General features: G+C 46.7%; 1 protein-coding gene and 1 long non-coding RNA gene across 3 annotated transcripts in view; both read right to left on the reverse strand.

Moving 5' to 3' along the window:
* The window catches only part of LOC126424740 (alpha-actinin, sarcomeric), a 517,273-nt gene that overhangs the window by 123,818 nt on the left and 374,103 nt on the right, over nt 1-19,352 (reverse strand). The gene's annotated exons all lie outside the window — the stretch shown is intronic.
* LOC126424744 (uncharacterized) overlaps nt 7,190-19,352 on the reverse strand; it is a 217,683-nt gene continuing 205,520 nt past the window's right edge. The window contains exon 4 of the long non-coding RNA XR_007576205.1: nt 7,190-7,235. This is a non-coding gene — a long non-coding RNA (uncharacterized LOC126424744). The remainder of the gene's footprint in view (nt 7,236-19,352) is intronic.

Consider the following 19,352-nt stretch of genomic DNA (forward strand, 5'->3'; position numbering starts at 1 on the left):
TTGATACGGGCCGCCACGAATTGCTCTCCTATGCCAACCTCTTCATCTCAGAGTAGCACTTGCAACCTACGTCCTCAATTATTTGCTGGATGTTTTCCAATCCCTGTCTCCCTCTACATTTTTTTTTCTCCTCTACAGCTCCCTCTAGTACCATGGAAGTCATTCCCTCATGTCTTATCAGATGTCCTATCATTCTGTCCCTCCTTGTCCGTGTTTTCCACATATATATTTCCTCACCCATTCTGCGCAGAACCACATCATTCCTCATCTTACCAGTTCATCTAATTTTCAACGTTCTTCTACAGTACCACATCTCGAATGCTACCATTCTCTTCTGATCCGGTTTTCCCACTATCTTACAATGCTGTGCTCCAAACGTACATTTTCAGTAATTTCCTCCTCTAAGGCGTACGTTTGATACTAGACTTCTCTAGGCCAGGAATGCACTTTTTGCCAGTGCTAGTCTGCTTTTGACGTCCTTCTTGCTCCGTCCGTCATTGGTTATTTTGCTGCCTGGGTAGAAGTATTCTTTAACTTCATCTACTTCGTGACGATCAATCCTGATGTTAAGTTTCTCGCTGTCCTCATTTCTGCTACTTTTCATTGCTTTCGTCTTTCTTCGATTTACTCTCAGTCCATATTCTGTAGTTATTAGACTGTTCAGTCCATTCAGCAGCTCATGTAATTCTTCTTCACTTTCTTTCAGAATAACAGTGTCATTAGCGAATCTTCTCACTCATGTCCTTTCACCTTTAACTCAACCCCCGGTAAATGAGTGACCAGCGCGACAGAATGTCAATCCTAAGGACGTGGGTTCGATTCCTGGCTGGGTCGGGGATTTTCTCTGCTCAGGGACTAGGTGTTGTGTTGTCCTAATCATCATCATTTCATCCCAAGTCGCCGAAGTGGCGTCAAATCGAAACACTTGCACCTGGCGAACGGTCTACCGAACGGGAGGTCCTAGTCACACCACTTTTTACATTTATTTACCTTTAATTTTAAACCCATTCCTGAACCTTTCTTTTATTTCCATCATCGCTTCTTCGTTGTAAAAATTGAACAGTAAGTCTGAAAGACTACATTGCTTTGTAATCCGTGCACTTCGTTCTTGGTCGTCCATTTTTATTATTCCCTCTTGGCTCTTATACGTATTGTATTTCACACGTCTCTCCCTGTAGGCCCGCATCTCGTGGTCGTGCGGTAGCGTTCTCGCTTCCCGCGCCCGGGTTCCCGGGTTCGATTCCCGGCGGGGTCAGGGATTTTCTCTGCCTCGTGATGGCTGGGTGTTGTGTGTTGTCCTTAGGTTAGTTAGGTTTAAGTAGTTCTAAGTTCTAGGGGCTGATGACCATAGATGTTAATTCCCATAGTGCTCAGAGCCATTTGAACCATTTTCTCCCTGTAGCTTACCCCTACTTTTCTCAGAATTCCGACTATCTTGCACCATTTTACAGTGTCGAACGCTTTTTCCAGGTCGACAAATCCTATGTTTTTCTTTAGTCTTGCTTCCATTATCAACCGCAACGACAGAGTTGCTTCTCTGGTGCCTTAACCTTTCCTAAAGCCGGCCTAATCGCCATCTAACACATTTACAAGGGTTAATAACGGAAAAGTAGGTCTGAGAGCAGAGCTAGTGGCAGAAGGCGGCCGATCTGCAGCCCGTTGAGAGAACAGAGGCGCAACTCTATTTCTGATGGCAAGATCAGCCGTCCTGAGTCACGGGGGACGCAATGTTTATGGCCCCGCAGACGCCAGCCGCGAATAGCCTCATGCATAAGCAAACCGGCGCCAGCCCTGATGGCGATATCGTGGCGACGCCCGCCACACACAGACTCTCGCTTTCGGCCAGGCCAACGCGCTATCTAGAGTACGACGGGTCTTCTGAAAGTTTTTACACGTCTACACGTCTTCTTAGAGTAGTAGTACTATCTCTACGTCTACACAAACACACCGCAGGGTGCATTGCGGACGGTACCTTGTATCACTGGTACGAATTCCCTTTCCTGTTCCACTCACAAATACAGCGAAGGAAACACCACTGTTTGTGTGCCTCCGTACAAGCCCTAATTTCTCTTACCTTCGTGGCCCTTACACCGCGTTTGTACACTACTGGCCATTAAAATTGCTACACCACGAAGATGACGTGCTACAGACGCAAAATTTAACCGACAGGAAGATGATGCTGTGATATGCAAATGATTAGCTTTTCAGAGCATTCACACAAGGTTGGCGCCGGTGGCGACACCTACAGCGTGCTCACATGGGGAAAGTTTCCAACCGATTTCTCATACACAAACAGCAGTTGACCGGCGTTGCCAGGTGAAACGTCGTTGTGATGCCTCGTCTAAGGAGGAGAAATGCGTACCATCACGTTTCCGACTTTGATAAAGGGCGGGATTAGCCGGCCGGTGTGGCTGTGCGGTTCTAAGCGCGTCAGTTTGGAACCGCGTGACCGCTACGGTCGCAGGTTCGAATCCTGCCTCGGGCATGGATGTGTGTGATGTCCTTAGGTTAGTTAGGTTTAAGTAGTTCTAAGTTCTAGGGGACTGATGACCTCGGTAGTTAAGTCCCATAGTGCTCAGAGCCATTTGAACCATTTTTGAAAGGTCGGATTGTAGCCTATCGCGATTGCGGTTTAGCGTATCGCGACATTGCTGCTCGCGTTGGTCGAGATCCAATGACTGTTAGCAGCATATGGAATCGGCGGGTTCAGGAGGGTAATACGGAACGCCGTGCTGGATCCCAACGGCCTCGTATCACTAACAGTCGAGATGACAGGCATCTTATCCGCATTGCTGTAACGCATCGTGCAGCCACGTCTCGATCCCTACAGAGGGGGACGTTTGCAAGACAACAACCATCTGCACGAACAGTTCGACGACGTTTGCAGCAGCATGGACTATCAGCTCGGAGACCGTGGCTGCGGTTACTCAACGACGAACCTGGGTGCACGAATGGCAAAACGTCATTTTTTCGGATGAATCCAGGTTCTGTTTACAGCGCGTGAATTCGTCATCGCCATACTGGCGTATCACCCGGTGTGATGGTATGGGGTGCCATTGGTTACACGTCTCTGTCACCTCTTGCTCGCACTTTGAACAGTGGACGTTACATTTCAGATGTGTTACGACCCGTGGCTCTACCCTTCATTCGATCCCTGCGACACCCTACATTTCGGCAAGATAATGCACGACCGCATGTTGCAGGTCCCTTATGGGCCTTACTGTATACAGAAAACGTTCGACTGCTGCCCTGGCCAGCACATTCTCCAATCTCTCATCAATTGAAAACGTCTGGTCAATGGTGGCCGAGCAACTGGCTCGTCACAATACGCCAGTCACTACTCCTGATGAACTGTGGTATCGTGTTGAAGCTGCATGGGCAGCTGTACCTGTACACGCCATCCAAGCTCTGTTTGACTCAATGCCGAGGCGTATGAAGGCCGTTATTACGGCCAGAGGTGGTTGTTCTGGGTACTGATTTCTCAGGATCTATGCACCCAAATTGAGTGAAAATGTAATTACATGTCAGTTCTAGTATAATATATTTGTCCAATGAATACCTGTTGATCATCTGCATTTCTTCTTGGTGAAGCAATTTTAATGGCCAGTGTGTATATTGGCGGCAGTACAATCGACTGCTAGTGTCGGTTGTTTTAAATCTCGTAAGTAGTGTTTCGCGAAAGCAACGTAGTCTTTCATCCATTTGAGTTCACGCAGCATCTCCGTAATAAACTTACCCGCAATAAAAAAAAAAAAAATATCTAGCGGCACGCCTCTGAATAGGCTCAGTGTCTTACTTTAATCCAACTTCGTGGGGATCCCGAACACTCGAGCAGTACTCAAGATTTGGTCGCACAAGTGTTCTGTACGCGGTTTGCTTTATAGGTGGGTCACACTTTTCTAGAATTTCCCAATAAACCGAAGTCGACCATTTGCCCTTCCTTCCTTTGCAACTGATGTGACTGTGTGAAACAGTGCAGCACTAATACTATATTCAAACATAACACGATTGTTTTTCCTACTCATCAGCGTTAACAGTGGTTAGCACACTGGACTCGCCACCGGGAGGACGATAGTTCAAACACGGGTCTGGCATTCCTGATTTAGGTTTTCCGTTATTTCCCTAAATCACTTAAGGCAAACGCCGGGCAGGTTCCTTCCAAAGGGCACGGCGGGCTTCCTTCTCCACCCTTCCCTAATCCGGACACCTAGCTGAAAATGACTTACAAGTTAGTGTCGCCCTCCATAGGTAATGCTGAAATTCAATATGGTGTTAGCCCACCCTTAGCTTTGATAACAGCTTCCACCCTCGCTGGCATACGTTCAATCAGGTGCTGGAAGGTTTCTTGGGGAATGGCAGCGCATTCTTTACGGCGTGCTGCACTGAGGAGAGTTATCGATGTCGGTCGGTGAGGCCTGGCACCAACTCGGCGTTCCAAAACATCCCAAAGGCGTTCTATAGGAATCAGGTCAGGACTCTGTGCAGGTCAGTCCATTACAGGGATGTTACTGTCGTGTAACCATTCTGCCACAGGCCGTGAATTATGAACAGGTGATAGTGCCACGCAAAACTACAAGGGGTAGAAGCTCCTTCCATGAAAAACACGACCACACCATAACACCAACTTCTCCGAATTTTACTGTTGGCGCTACACATGCGGGCAGATGACGTTCACCGTGCATTCGCCATACCCACGACCTGCCGTCGGATTGCCACATTGTGTACCGTGATTCGTCAGTCCACACAACGTTTTTCCGCTGTTCAATCGTCCAATGTTTACGCTCCCTACACCAAGCGAGTCCAAGTTTTCTTACATCCCGCCTGTCATAGCCCTTGCAGTGGATCCCTATGCAGTTTGGAATTCCTGTGTGACGGTCTGGAAAGATGTCTGCCTGTTACACATTACGACCCTCTTGAACTGTGTGCAGTGTCTAAGTCAACAGACGAGGTCGGCCTGTACGCTTTTGTGCTGTTCGTGTCCCTTCACGTTTCCACTTCATTACCACATCGGAAACAGTGGACCTAGAGATGTCTAGGAGCGTGGAAGCCTCGCACATAAACGTATGACAAGTGACACCCTATCACCTGACCATGTTCGAAGTCTGAGTTCTGCGGAGCACCCCATTCCGTTCTCTCACGTTGTCTACTGAGGTCGCTCATATGGATTACCTGGCAGTAGGTGGCAGCACAATGCACCTAATACGAAAAACTTACGTTTTTGGGGGTGTCCGGATACTTTCGATCACAAAGTGTATATGCCATTTAAACCGCTGGGATGTGGAAAGAAGCACGAATGTACGTAGTGAATGGTTTGTACAGAAATCACAGTCAGCCACTTCATTGTATGTGTGTGTGTGCATTTTTTTTTTTTTTTTTTTTTTTTTTTTTAACTTTGACTTACAGATTACCCAGCTTTTGCGTCAGCAGAGGCTGAATATCAGCCAGTTTATAATCTGTACCAAGGACAGCTAGTCGCTAAGGTCGTGGTGCTGCGGAAAGTTATATTTCTGTAGATTTTAAGTACGTTTGTCTTTTCTTGGGAGCTTCGGTTCTTCCCTCGTTGCACCTACAAACTGATGCACCACTTCGACGTCAAGCTCTTTGTAGCAGAGTAAAATGACCACAGTTTTTCATGAGTGATCTAAAATGTACACTGAAGTGCTTTAAGAAATAAATTTTCTCACTCGCTATTACAATACACTGCAAAGGAGATGCGCCGCGCAGGTATATCCTGTCCTAGATTTTGTCGTACAGGTGAAAGTGAAGTGTGCTATCTGGTGAAACGGAGAGTTGGAGCACACCCAGGTCAAACCCACTTGTCGGATTAAAAACCATTCGTCAGATAAACGGCCAGCGTATGTGCGGTTTTCCACGGTCGTTTAGTTGAATGCTGGGCTGCTCCCTTAAGGTCCCCACACACAGACGAACAGGTCCACTGAACGGGTCTCCCCCGAGCCTTTCATCCGTGTGTGAACGATGGGTCTGTGGTCGGGTCCATGGTCTGGATCCGTCTGTTCGACCAGCGGGCCTCTACCTGCTTGCCCCGATTGCTACCTACCAGCCACAATCGGTCAGTACAGGCAGGTAGGGTCCGCCAAACAGTCGCCGGTCTCCACACAGTCGGACAGGTTGGCGAACAGGTCGGCAGACCAGTCAGGTTGGAAACGGGAGCCTTTATCTACGACTTGAAAATACGATACACAAACAGGAGGTGCACATTCACATTCCGACCAGTCCTCTCACCTGTGACTGTGTGTGGACATCAAGAACTACTTAGCGGGTTCTATCTAACTACATTTACAGAGTGGTCAGGGCTAGCAGGTTGAATCGACGGACCAAGACCACAGACCCGACTATGGGCCCATCGCCCACAAAAGATGAACAGATCAGGACAGACCCGCTCGGCAGACAAGCCGGCAGACAAGCCGGCAGACAAGCCGGCAGACAAGCCGGCAGACAAGCCGGCAGACAAGCCGGCAGACAAGCCGGCAGACAAGCCGGCAGACAAGCCGGCAGACAAGCCGGCAGACAAGCCGGCAGACAAGCCGGCAGACAAGCCGGCAGACAAGCCGGCAGACAAGCCGGCAGACAAGCCGGCAGACAAGCCGGCAGACAAGCCGGCAGACAAGCCGGCAGACAAGCCGGCAGACAAGCCGGCAGACAAGCCGGAAGTTAACACAATTCCCAGACTGAGGACACACACAGCTTCCCTGCCTACAAGTTAAATGATGACTGTGGTAGTGGGAAGGGCATCTGGCTACGAAGTTACAATAATATAAATTCGCCATATCCTGAAAACAGCATAAACACAAGAGAGAACTTTCTACCTCCTAGCATGTTTTATCTTACGGTAACAACCTAGCATAGCAGAGGCTGTGCGTCAAGTAAATACTACTGACTGCTCCGAGGGGCTTACTGTTCTCCATTTGATCTTGCAATACACGAGGAGCGGCGTACACATCACTGTCAATTCATCCTGATTTAGGTTTTCTGTAATTTCTCCAATTGAATAAGGCAGATGCTGGGATGATATGCTTGGAAAAGGATACGTTCAATTTCCTTCACTGTCGTAGTCCTTCAGCAGTTTCTACAGACACCAGCGTCGAGGGGACGACCAACTCAACGATTCCAGACTCTCTAAAGGCTCATTTAACGAAAAAATACACGTAAAAAAGAAAACGTACTTACGCCGTGCGCGCTCCAAGTATCATAGCAACAGACCTGCGGTCACCCACCTGCAACAAAAACAAATAATTTGTTACACATCTACTTTATAAACAGCATGACCACGTGACGATCTACATTCGTTGAAGTATATTAGTTGTTTTAAGTTCTTATCACTGCTTTTGTTACATGTCTGTACGAAGCTTCATAGTGGATTTTGTCACATCTGAAGATGTACTGAAACACGTAAAGTGAATATTTTATGTACATTATCTGATCAAAACTATCTGGGCACACCTATGCAATGCAGAATTGACCACTGGAAGTCCGAACAGACGCACCCGCCAGTATTAAAGGAGACCGGGAGTGTTGTTTTGTTAGCGAGGAAGCAGTAAAAGCAGAACGATTTCGAACGAACCTGAGTAATAAATCCACCCGGGACACTTCAACCGTTTTACAGCTGCCCACGTCGACTGTTTGTAACGTGACTGAGGCACAAACGCAAATGAACAACCACAGGTACGCCAAGACTAGACCGGCCTCATAGAGTGACGGATAAGGACCGTCGGGCTTCGCAGAGGCTGGTTGTAAAAAATCGTATAGAATCTGCGGAGGAATCACTCGTGAGTTCCAGTGTGCTACCAGGAGTCTACCTAGCACAATGTGCTTACGGAGTTAAATAGAATTGGGTACAATGGTCGAGCACTTCCTGATAGGCCACACATTTGTGTGGTCAGTGTTAAGCAGCGTGTGACGTGGTGTACAGAGCAACTGGACACTGAATGACTGAAAACGTGTGACGTGGAGTGATGACTCACCCCATGCCCTGTGGCAATCCGATGGAAGGACTTGGGTTTGCGAATGCCTAGAGAACGTTATCTACCACAGTGCGTAGTGCCAACACTGAAGTACAGAGGAGGCGGTCTCAGAGTTATGTGGGTATTTCTCATGGCTATGTTGTAGTCCCCTGATTGCGCTCAAGGAAATGCTAAATGTGAAAGGATACCAATTCACGTTTCAGGTCAATGGAAGCGGCATCCGATTCCACCAGTCTGCTTTGACCCGCTCTGGTGTGTGTCATTACGCACGGTGTTTATGAGTTGGTGGCGTTTGTAGATGTCGTCTTGTTGTGCTTTCTGGTGCCCGGTGGTGATAGTGGTGGTGGTGGTGGTGGTGGTGGTGGTTGTTGTTTGTGTGTGTGTGTGTGTGGGGGGGGGGGGGGGGGGGGGTTTGAGCTGGCCATCCTAGTTTGCAGCGCTGGAATTTGTTGGTGGTAACTTTTTTGTCTATTCTTGCCGAGTTGTGATGTTTTGTGTATTTAAGGTGTATTCAAAGTGTTTTAATTTATGAGGAATGTTTGACTTGTGGATTTTTGAGGTTGTGGTTTTGGTTTTATTTTTCGTAGTTGTAGGTGTTGGTTCTTTGGTATCAATAGTTGTGGTTGACCTACATAGGTCACCGGAAATGATCGATTCCCATTTTCGTAGTTGTAGGTGTTGGCGTTTTGATATCGTCATCTGTGGTTGACCTATATAGGTCAAGAGAAGTGTCCCATTCCTGCAGATTTTGTTGGTGTTGCGGAATGTTGTAATTTTTTTTCTTTTTATTCGTCATTTCGTGTTTTGGGATCGTGGTTTTTTTTTACTATTATATTTAGCTTGTCCTCGCCCTAAAAACCCATTTTCCCGCGGTTCTCCCGTTAGTTTGATTGTATTTTTGGAGGGAGATATTATTGTATTATTCATATGTATTTTCGTGTTTGTTGCCGTGCGTATGTAGCGACGTCATAGGCGCCATATTGGAGACGCTTAGAATAGCCATTTCCGCCATACTGATGACGCCATGGGTCAAAGCAGACGGGTGGAATCGGACACATGTTTCAGCAATTGTGTTCTACGGACAGTAAACGAACAGTTCTTAGACGATGACCGACTGTATCAGCATGGACAACAGTATTCCTGAAATCCACTGCTTTGCCCAGAATCCCGACCCGAACCCAGTGCAACACCTTTAGGATGAGTTAGAACGTCGACTTCACTCCAGTTCCCAGCAACCAACATGAATACCTTCTATGGTTTCAGCCCCCTGGAAAGAATGTGCTGCGACTCCTCCAGACACATTCAGACACCTCACGGAAAGTGTATGCAGCAGAATTCACTTAAGGGCACACGTAGAGTTTCAATACAATGGTTAAAACCAGACTGGAATGGAACAGCTCGTGGAAAAGATTTAAATAACTATTTTACTGTGTATTTTTGATACTGGACTTCAGCGACAAGTATAAACCGAAAATTATGAAACATGTCCAGATGTGCCCATGTTAACTGAACATCCTCTTCCATTCCTTTACAAGAGAAACATTGAGAATCACAGTGTAGTTTCTAGTGATAAATCCCATTCTTTGAATGAGAGGTATCACCTTCTTCAATACATGTGTCAGAGAAAAGATGTTCGTGACAGTAGTCACTAACCAGCGAGCAGCCCACTGTTCGATGGTGTTTTAAATCGTAGGTCCTGATACCGGAGCTAACAATCCAGTGACTGTACGGAAGTGCTTAGCAGTCAGATGACCGTAACTGCTGATGTGGAGATATGAGTTCCATGGAGCGGGCGGTGCGGAAGAAAGATCTCCATGAAATCTACGAACGCAAAATGTCAAAGATAATGTGTTGTAATTGCTAATTATCACTTGAATATCAGATCTGTTATGTACGTTGCACAGAGATGTAATTGGTAGCCGTCATCATTTATCATGTCTTGAATTGTAATTTTGAAGATAATATAAGAGGGTGAATTGAATCTCACTTCTTAATTACGTGGTGCAGTGAATGAGAAGTTAATTTTCAGCAGCTTTACCTGCAGAGTGTAAGGAGGCAAAGTCTGAGCCAAGTTGGAGGAAGAAGGCACACGGACTCCTGGCACACACTAGCTGGACCTGATTAATAATACTTAACGGCGACCGAATATTCAGTAAACAACATACATGATACACTGAAGCGCCGAAGGAACTGGTACAGACATGCGTATTCAATTAAAAAGATAGGTAAACAGGCAGAATACGGTACTGCGGTCGGCAATGCCTACGTAAGGCAAGTTGTTAGATAGGTCACTGCTGCTACAATGGCATGTTATCAAGGTTAAAGTGAGTTTGAACGTGGTGTTATTGTCGGTGCACGAGCGATGGAACACAGCATCTCAGAGAGAGCGATGAAGTGGGGATTTTCCCGCACGACATCTACATCCATACTCCGCAAGCCACCTGACGATGTGTGGCGGAGGGTACCTTAAGTACTTCTATCGGTTCTCCCTTCCATTCCATTCTCGTATTGTTCGTGGAAAGAAGGATTGTCGGTATGCCTCTGTGTGGGCTCTAATCTCTCTGATTTTATCCTCATGGTCTCTTCGCGAGATATACGTAGGAGGGAGCAATATACTGCTTGACTCTTCGGTGAAGGTATGTTCTCGAAACTTTGACAAAAGCCCGTACCGAGCTACTGAGCGTCTCTCCTGCAGAGTCTTCCACTGGAGTTTATCTATCATCTCCGTAACGCTTTCGCGATTACTAAATGATCCTGTAACGAAGCGCGCTGCTCTCCGTTGGATCTTCTCTATCTCTTCTATCAACCCTACCTGGTACGGATCCCACACTGCTGAGCAGTATTCAAGCAGTGGGCGAACAAGTGTGCTGTAACCTACTTCCTTTGTTTTCGGATTGCATTTCCTTAGGATTCTTCCAATGAATCTCAGTCTGGCATCTGCTTTACCGACGATCAACATTATATGATCATTCCATTTTAAATCACTCCTAATGCGTACTCCCAGATAATTTATGGTATTAACTGCTTCCAGTTGCTGACCTGCTATTTCGTAGCTAAATGATAAAGGATCTATCTTTCTGTGTATTCGCAGCACATTACACTTGTCTACATTGAGATTCAATTGCCATTCCCTGCACCATGCGTCAATTCGCTGCAGATCATCCTGCATTTCAGTACAATTTTCCATTGTTACAACCTCTCGATACACCACAGCATCATCCGCAAAAAGCCTCAGTGAACTTCCGATGTCATCCACAAGCTCATTTATGTATATTGTGATAGCAACGGTCCTATGACACTCCCCTGCGGCACACCTGAAATCACTCTTACTTCCGAAGACTTCTCTCCATTCAGAATGACATGCTGCGTCCTGTTATCTAGGAACTCCTCAATCCAATCACACAATTGGTCTGATAGTCCATATGCTGTTACTTTGTTCATTAAACGACTGTGGGGAACTGTATCGAACGCCTTGCGGAAGTCAAGAAACACGGCATCTACCTGTGAACCCGTATCTATGGCTCTCTGAGTCTCGTGGACGAATAGTGCTAGCTGGGTTTCACATGACCGTCTTTTTCGAAACCCATGCTGATTCCTACAGAGTAGATTTCTAGTCTCCAGAAAAGTCATTATACTCGAACACAATACGTGTTCCAAAATTCTACAACTGATTGACGTTAGAGATATAGGTCTATAGTTCTGCACATCTGCTCGACGTCCCTTCTTGAAAACGAGGATGACCTGTGTCCTTTTCCAATCCTTTGGAACGCTACGCTCTTCTAGAGACCTACGCTACACCGCTGCAAGAAGGGGGGCAAGTTCCTTCGCGTACTCTGTGTAAAATTGAACTGGTATCCCATCAGGTCCAGAGGCCTTTCCTCTTTTGAGCGATTTTAATTGTTTAATTCTCACGAGTGTACCATGAACATCAGGAATCCCATAAAACATCAGATCTCCGACAACGCTAGGGCCGGAAAAAGATTCCGCAATAACAGGACCAATGACGACCGAAGAGAATCGTTGAAAGTGACAGAAGTACAACCTTTCCGCTGATAGCTGCACATTTCAACAAGTGTCAGCGTGAGAACCATTCAATGAAACTTCATCGATATGGACTTTCGGAACCTAAATTGATGACTCACGACCCAAGACTTCATGCCTCGTCTGGGCCCGACAACACCGACATTGGACTGTTCGTGACTGGAAACATGTTGCCTGGTCGGACGAGTCTCGTTTCAAATTGTGTCGAGCAGATGGGCGTGTAAGGGTATGTAGACAACTTCATAAATCCATGTACCCTCCATGTCAGCAGGGGACTGTTCAAGCTGGTGGATGCTCTGTAATGGTGTGAGGTGTATGAGCCTGAGTGATATGGGACCCTGATAAGCCTAGATACGACTCAGACAGGTGAGACGTACGTATGCATTCTGTCCGACCACCTGCATCCATTCATGTCCAACACTGTGCATTCCGACGGACTTGGGCAATTACAGCAGGACAATGCGACACCCCACACGTTCAGAATTGTTACAGAGTGGCTCCAGGAACACTCTTCTGAGTTTAAAATTTCCGCTAGCCACCAAACTCCCCAGAGATGAACATTATTGAGCAAATCTGGGATGCTGTGAAGAAGAGATCGCCACCTCCTCGTACTCTTACGCATTTATGGACAGCCCTGCAGGATTCATGGTGTCAATAGTCGAATCCATGCCACGTTGTATTGCGGGACTTTTGCGTGCTCGCGAGGCCCTACACGATATTAGGCAGTTTCTCTGTTTCTTTAGTGTATATAAAATGAGTGTTCAGGTGGTAACTTATGTAGGTGTTTGTATCTCGCGGATTGACCACCAAGGTGAAATTTGTTAAATTTGAATTTACACAGAGCCTTAACACCAATCGTTCTTCCCGCGAAACATTCGCGACTGGAATATTTAAAGAGGAGAGGGAGGGGGGGGGGGGGGAGTGACAGTGATGCACAAGGTACCTACTACCCGCCTTAAGGTGACTTGGGGAGTACAAATACAGATGTAGACGTAGAAGCCCGTAGAAAAACGAAAGATCACACCGAGACGTGCTGTAAGGCGCCGCCGGCCGGGGTGGCCGAGCGGTTCTAGGCGTTACAGTCTGGAACCGCGCGACTGCTACGGTCGCAGGTTCGAGGAGGAGGAGGAGGAGGAGGAGGAGGAGGAGGAGGAGGAGAAGATTAGTGTTTAACGTCCCGTCGACAACGAGGTCATTAGAGACAGAGCGCAAGCTCGGGTGACGGAAAGATGGGGAAGGAAATCGGCCGTGCCCTTTCAAAGGAACCATCCCGGCATTTGCCTGAAGCGATTTAGGGAAATCACGGAAAACCTAAATCAGGATGGCCGGAGACGGGATTGAACCGTCGTCCTCCCGAATGCGAGTCCAGTGTGCTAACCACTGCGCCACCTCGCTCGGTCGCAGGTTCGAGTACTGCCTCGGGCATGGATGTGTGTGATGTCCTTAGGTTAGTTAGGTTTAAGTAGTTCTAAGTTCTAGCGGACTGATGACCTCAGAAGTTCAGCCCCATAGTGCCCAGAGTCATTTGAACCATTTTGTAAGGCGACCTCACACAATCGCGAGGGTTACGGACAAGAAAATTTGGCAATAGGCGTAGGCAAAACCTGTAATCGTAAGTAATTACTTAATAATCGTTCGTTAGCGAGGGGACTCGGTAACAAGGACAACTAGTTCCAATTACAACGGGCTGCTGCAGCGGCCTCGTACGGGACGGGTAGCAGACCGCTAACCTTAAACGGCAGTAACCGATTGAGGAGCATTAATTGGAACCGTGCAGGAAGGTTAATTTCTATTTCAACTCAGTAAATAAAAAGAGGAACACCATAACTAGTGGACTTACTTATTTACTAGCTTTATCAGTTGTGAACATTTGAACACAGTTATCTTCCAACATACATAATAATATACATACACATTTCAAGAAATGTTATCTACTAAATATCTTCAACGGTTGGACTGAAATATTCAGCATCGGTATGTTCTCCTAACAGGCGTATATTAAAAATGTATGCAAAAATTACGTCGCGACTAGTAAATCTACGCACAATAATGGGACTCCTGTCCATCAAAAGGGTAAAATTAGTAACGAGTACATCAACATCCATACTCTGCAAACCACTGTAGACTGCTTGGTAGATGCATACTTCCCCTCTACTACATGTTAGTCTTTCTTCCCGATCCATTGACGTATGTTACTTCTTAAATCCACACTAGAATGTAAGCACACTAACGACGGCCATATCTTTATTTCACGATTTTGATCATCTGTGTGTGTCTGTCCATTTCGTAACAACTTCCTAAGGACGTCACCTTCTGTACACCGCAAACAGCCTCACAGATGTACAGAATTTAATCGTCATGCCATCTATATACATGACGCGGCGCGGGAACTTCTTATTGTTAGGAATCATAAAATAAGACTTATTAGAGATACCAGTTTCATACCGTTTCCTCTACACGGAGGTACATTTAAAGTTTTATTTCATTTGGTTTTGAACTTGATATCTTGATGCCCTTTGTTCCACTCAGTGCATTTAGAGAGTCGAAATCGGAAGATTAGGACCACTTTCGCCGGCCTGTGTCTATGTAGGCTATAACAGCACGATTATTGAGAGCTCACCCAGTGTCTGTCTGGACGTTTTATATACACCAAGGATTTAACACAGCCCCGTAAGAAAAAGTTGGGAACGGGATAAATCTGACGAGCGTGCAAGTCACTGAAGATGAAGGGATGAGACGCTCGGGGAAGTGTTTGCCCAAGAGTGTCACCGACGTTCGTGCCGTTTGAGCTGTGGCGCCGTCTTGCTGGAACCAGAAATCTTCAAGTTCGGGAAGGAAAAAACTGCTCAATCAACTGGACATAACGTTCAGACGTGACAGTAACTACCCTATTCTTCTCTTCGAAAAACTTTGGGTCAATAACGCCAATTTTGGATAACCCACACCAGACATTTAAAGCGTTCTGTATGCAGGGGCTGCTCATCAAGTGCTCGGGGCTTTTGCCACTCCACTATCGCATCCAGACAAATGATAATGTGCCTCGTCGCTGAAGAACACGAGGGTGTCATGAGCCAGTTTTTCGATCAAGGCTTCAGATGCATTTCTTCGCGAAACGAAACCGCGTGTATTAAGTGTGCACCACTGCCAGTTCGTACGGATGAAACTTCAACTCTTCATGGAAATTTCGCCTCGCTGTACGATCAGAAGTTGCAAGAGCAGCGGCATGTTTGTGTGCAGATAGATTGGGGGAGAATTAAAAATCGCCACCTTATTTTCTCAACATTTTCTGGTGCCCTTACGATTCCTGAATGTCCTTTTCTGTACAGTACCAGTACCCAAAAACATATCCACCCACATATTAATTGCCTTTCGATCAGGAACACTACCTGCAGGCGCGACATTAAACTGTTCCTTGAATGCATGCTGGGTTGCGATGACCGAACGGCCATTGGAAAAGTAAGTCGCCACGTCGAACACGCGCTCCTCTGTCGTTCACTTCATGATCGCTATGAAACCAACCTAAAAAAAAGAAGAAAAAACCACGTGGATCCCGCCCTTTCGAATTCGCTTAACCCCGCACAACAATGACTAACGGCCACTGTATGGTGCGCGTTTCAATTAAGGCAGTCCCCACGCCGAACCCTGCAGAAACCGCGAATAGTAACGCTCGTATCACATTACCTATCCGTAACACGGATAAACTCGAACGATTTCTAAAACAGAATAACGGAGAGGTATCTTCAGACACAAACGTACCTCGTGAGTACACCAAGGCAGTGTTGCAGCAGTATCACTTTACTTAGTATATGTAAACGAGGTAGTGAATAACGTCGAACACACACACAGAGACATGGTATCACTAGACAAACTGCAGCGAAACAGGACAGATCTGCACAGAAACCAAGCATGGTACAGGGATTACCATTTGACCCTTAACCGTAAGTAGCGTATTGCGCACTCACTGTCGGAATGATCCTTTATTATTTGATTACGCGACTGGCGACTGTAAGGAGAAAGCATCACTTCCATTAAATAGCCCTCACTATGCGTACCGGGCGATTTGTTCTGCTCATACAGCGTAATGCGCTGTCCGCTAGCTTGCGGGACCGGGAAGTGAGACAAAAAATGTTCACATGTGTGTGAAATCTTATGGGACTTAACTGCTAAGGTCATCAGTCCCTAAGCTTACATACTACTTAACCTAAATTATCCTAAGGAGTCACACACATCCATGCCCGAGGGAGGACTCGAACCTCCGCCGGGTCCAGGAAGTGAGACAGACCTGGGTCGAATCCGCGTAGGGGGTTAACGACCTCGGGCTGGTACACTGGGAAAGCCTGATTGTGGTTATTAGGCAGTGTCCCACGGCCGTTTGGGCAAATGCTGGGCTTGTCTCCAATTTCTGCCTCAGGGAATACGATGCACAAACCTTTTAAAATACGGTAGCGCAAAGAACACAATTCGCAGACGGCGCACATGACTTTCCTCCCTTTGGTTGCGTTGACGACTGTGGCGTCAGAAAGGGCATCCGGTCACAAGTTAAAATAACTTAAATTTTTGTGGTAAGTGGGACCAAACTGCTATCCTAGGTCGATAGGTTTACACACCACTTCATCTAACTTAAACGAACTTACGCTAAGGACAAAACACACACACACACACACACACACACACACACACACACACACACACGCACACATGCGCGCGCGCGGCCGAGGGAGGACTTGAACCTCCGACGGGGGGAGCCACGCAAACTGTGACAAGGCTCCCCAGACCGCGCGGCTACCTCGCGCGGCAACTTAAATTTGCCAAATCCTGAATAAACAGACCCCTACTAAACTGGATAAACTTTAGGATAAAGAAAGATGGGTGCAGAGCAACTTAAAGTTAACAACATGAAACTGATAATAGCAAAGACCGAAATCAATTGGAAGGATCCTTAGGAGGTACAGGGTACCCACGGAGGAGATTCGAGGAATTCGTAAATAATGGAAACTAATTTATTTTAATTACACGTTTTCTTCGATATCTCTCTACAGTCTTTCAGTATAGTCTCCCTGCTTATCTGTCTGCATCCCAACGTCTAGGAAGCTCTATTATTTCATCCAGGACACTACTTCTGTTCATCTGTCGAATGGTTAGGGTAGTGGCAGAAAGCTTGTCCAGAAAAAATAACGACATCCACGCATAGGTTTTTTCACCTTCGGGAACAAGTCTAAGTCTCGTGGAATCGTGTCCGGGCTGTAGGGAGGAAGTGGCAACACTTCCCTTCCATATTAGCGCAGTTTTTGGACTAAAAGACAGCCGATACGCGGGCGAGCGGCGTCATTGAGAATGAGCGGCACAGCCTCGAGAAACAGGCCGGGTTTTGTGCATTTTTCTGCGCAGGTTTTGCACGAATTTGCCATAATACACTGATGTGACATTTGTTCCACATGGGACTGTGTCATGATGATTCCTCGGTGATCATAAGCAAAGATTATCATTTGCTTGAGCTTTGAATAAGCGCGTCGAAATTTTTTTGGACGAGGAGAATCTGAAGCTCTCCATTCGCTGGAATGTGATTTCAACTTCGGTTCAAAGTCTCTAACACACATTTCATCGACAGCGACAATTCGACACAAGAATCCTTGGCTTCCATGGTCGAATCTTTTTGTGAGCGTGGTTGCAATGACCAGGCGTGTCTGCTTCTCTTCAGCAATCAAACAGTGTGGGACCCTTTTCGCATCAACTTCTCTTTCCTTCAAATCATTTGTCAGATTACGGAATGATGTTGAGGGAATATCCGTAGTTTCAGAGAGTTCTTCAAAAGTCGCACTGCGATCTTCACGAGACTGCCGCAAGTTTTACACTTCGTACATCTGCCGACGTTTCTGGCCTTCTAAATCTTAAATTATCGTGTATGCTCATACGACCACCACGAAAAAACTCATCCAAAGTGAAACTGTTCTACGGTCCACGGTAAACTCACCACAGACTTCACTTAACGCACTGTGGATTTCTGTCGGGTTTCTTACCGCGTAAAGCTTTGATCTTCATGTATGGCCTCTGGTCCTGAACAGTCACAGTAACCAAGACCCCTGCAGGGCCCTTTTTACCTCTCACCAATTTTATGTTAGAGTACACAGCAACTACAGCTGACGTAATTTTCATTGCTGTTGCATCAAACGATCCACATAATACTAACCTGTGCAGTACTTTTGAAATGTCCCTCGTTGCTTACTAAACCTGTATGCGACCGATATTCGTCATTGTTAGCCAGTTTGGAACAGTTAACACAAACATGATTGATACAAGAAACACAGATGATGCAAATGAGAGCACTACGTTTCTTTACAGTTCGTTCAGCAAGAGCAGAAGGCGTCATGGAGCAACTCCAGTGGCATAGGGTGAAATATGCGTTGTGTGGTTTATTGTTGAAATTCCACAAGCGTCCGTTCCTATGCGATACAACCAACATATTGCTTCCTCCTGCGTATACACTATGTGATCAAAAGTTCCTGACACCTGGCTGAAAATGACAAGTTCGTGGCGCCCTCCATCGGTAATGCTGGAATTCTACATGGTGTTTGCCCAGCCTTAGCCTTGGTGACAGCTTTCACTCTCGCAAGCATACGTTCAATCAGGTGTTGGAAGGTATCTTGGGGAATGGCAGCCCATCCTTCACGGAGTGCTACACTGAGGAGAGGTATCGATGTCGGTCGGTAAGGCCTGGCACCAAGTCGGCGTTCCAAAACATCCCAAAGGTGTTCTATAGGATTCAGGTCGAGACTCTGTGCAGGTCAGTCCATTACAGGGATGTTATTGTCGTGTAACTACTCCGCCACAGGCCGTGCATTGTGAACAGGTGCTCGATCGTGTTGAAAGATGCAATCGCCATCCCCGAACTGCTCTTCAACAGTGGGAAGCAAGAAGGTGCCTAAAACATCAGCGTAGGCCTGTGCTGTCATAGTGCCACGCAAAACAACAAGGGGTGCAAGCCCCCTCCATGAAAAACACGACCACACCATAAAACCACCGCCTCCGAATTTTACTGTTGGCACTACACAGGCTGGCAGATGACGCTCACCGGGCATTCGCTTCGCATCGCCACATTGTGTACCGTGACTCGTCACTCTAAACAACGTTTCCACACTGTTCAATCGTCCTATATTTACGCTCCTTACACCAAGCGAGGCGTCGATTCTCATTTAACGGCGTGATTTGTGGCTTACGAGCAGCCGCCCGACCAGTAAATCCAAGTTTTCTCAACTCCCGCCTACCTGTCATAGTACTTGCAGTAGATCGTGATGCTGTTTCGAATTCCTGTGTAATGGTCTGAATAGATGC

Source organism: Schistocerca serialis, chromosome 10 (assembly GCF_023864345.2).
Source record: "Schistocerca serialis cubense isolate TAMUIC-IGC-003099 chromosome 10, iqSchSeri2.2, whole genome shotgun sequence".
Lineage (NCBI taxonomy): Eukaryota > Metazoa > Arthropoda > Insecta > Orthoptera > Acrididae > Schistocerca > Schistocerca serialis.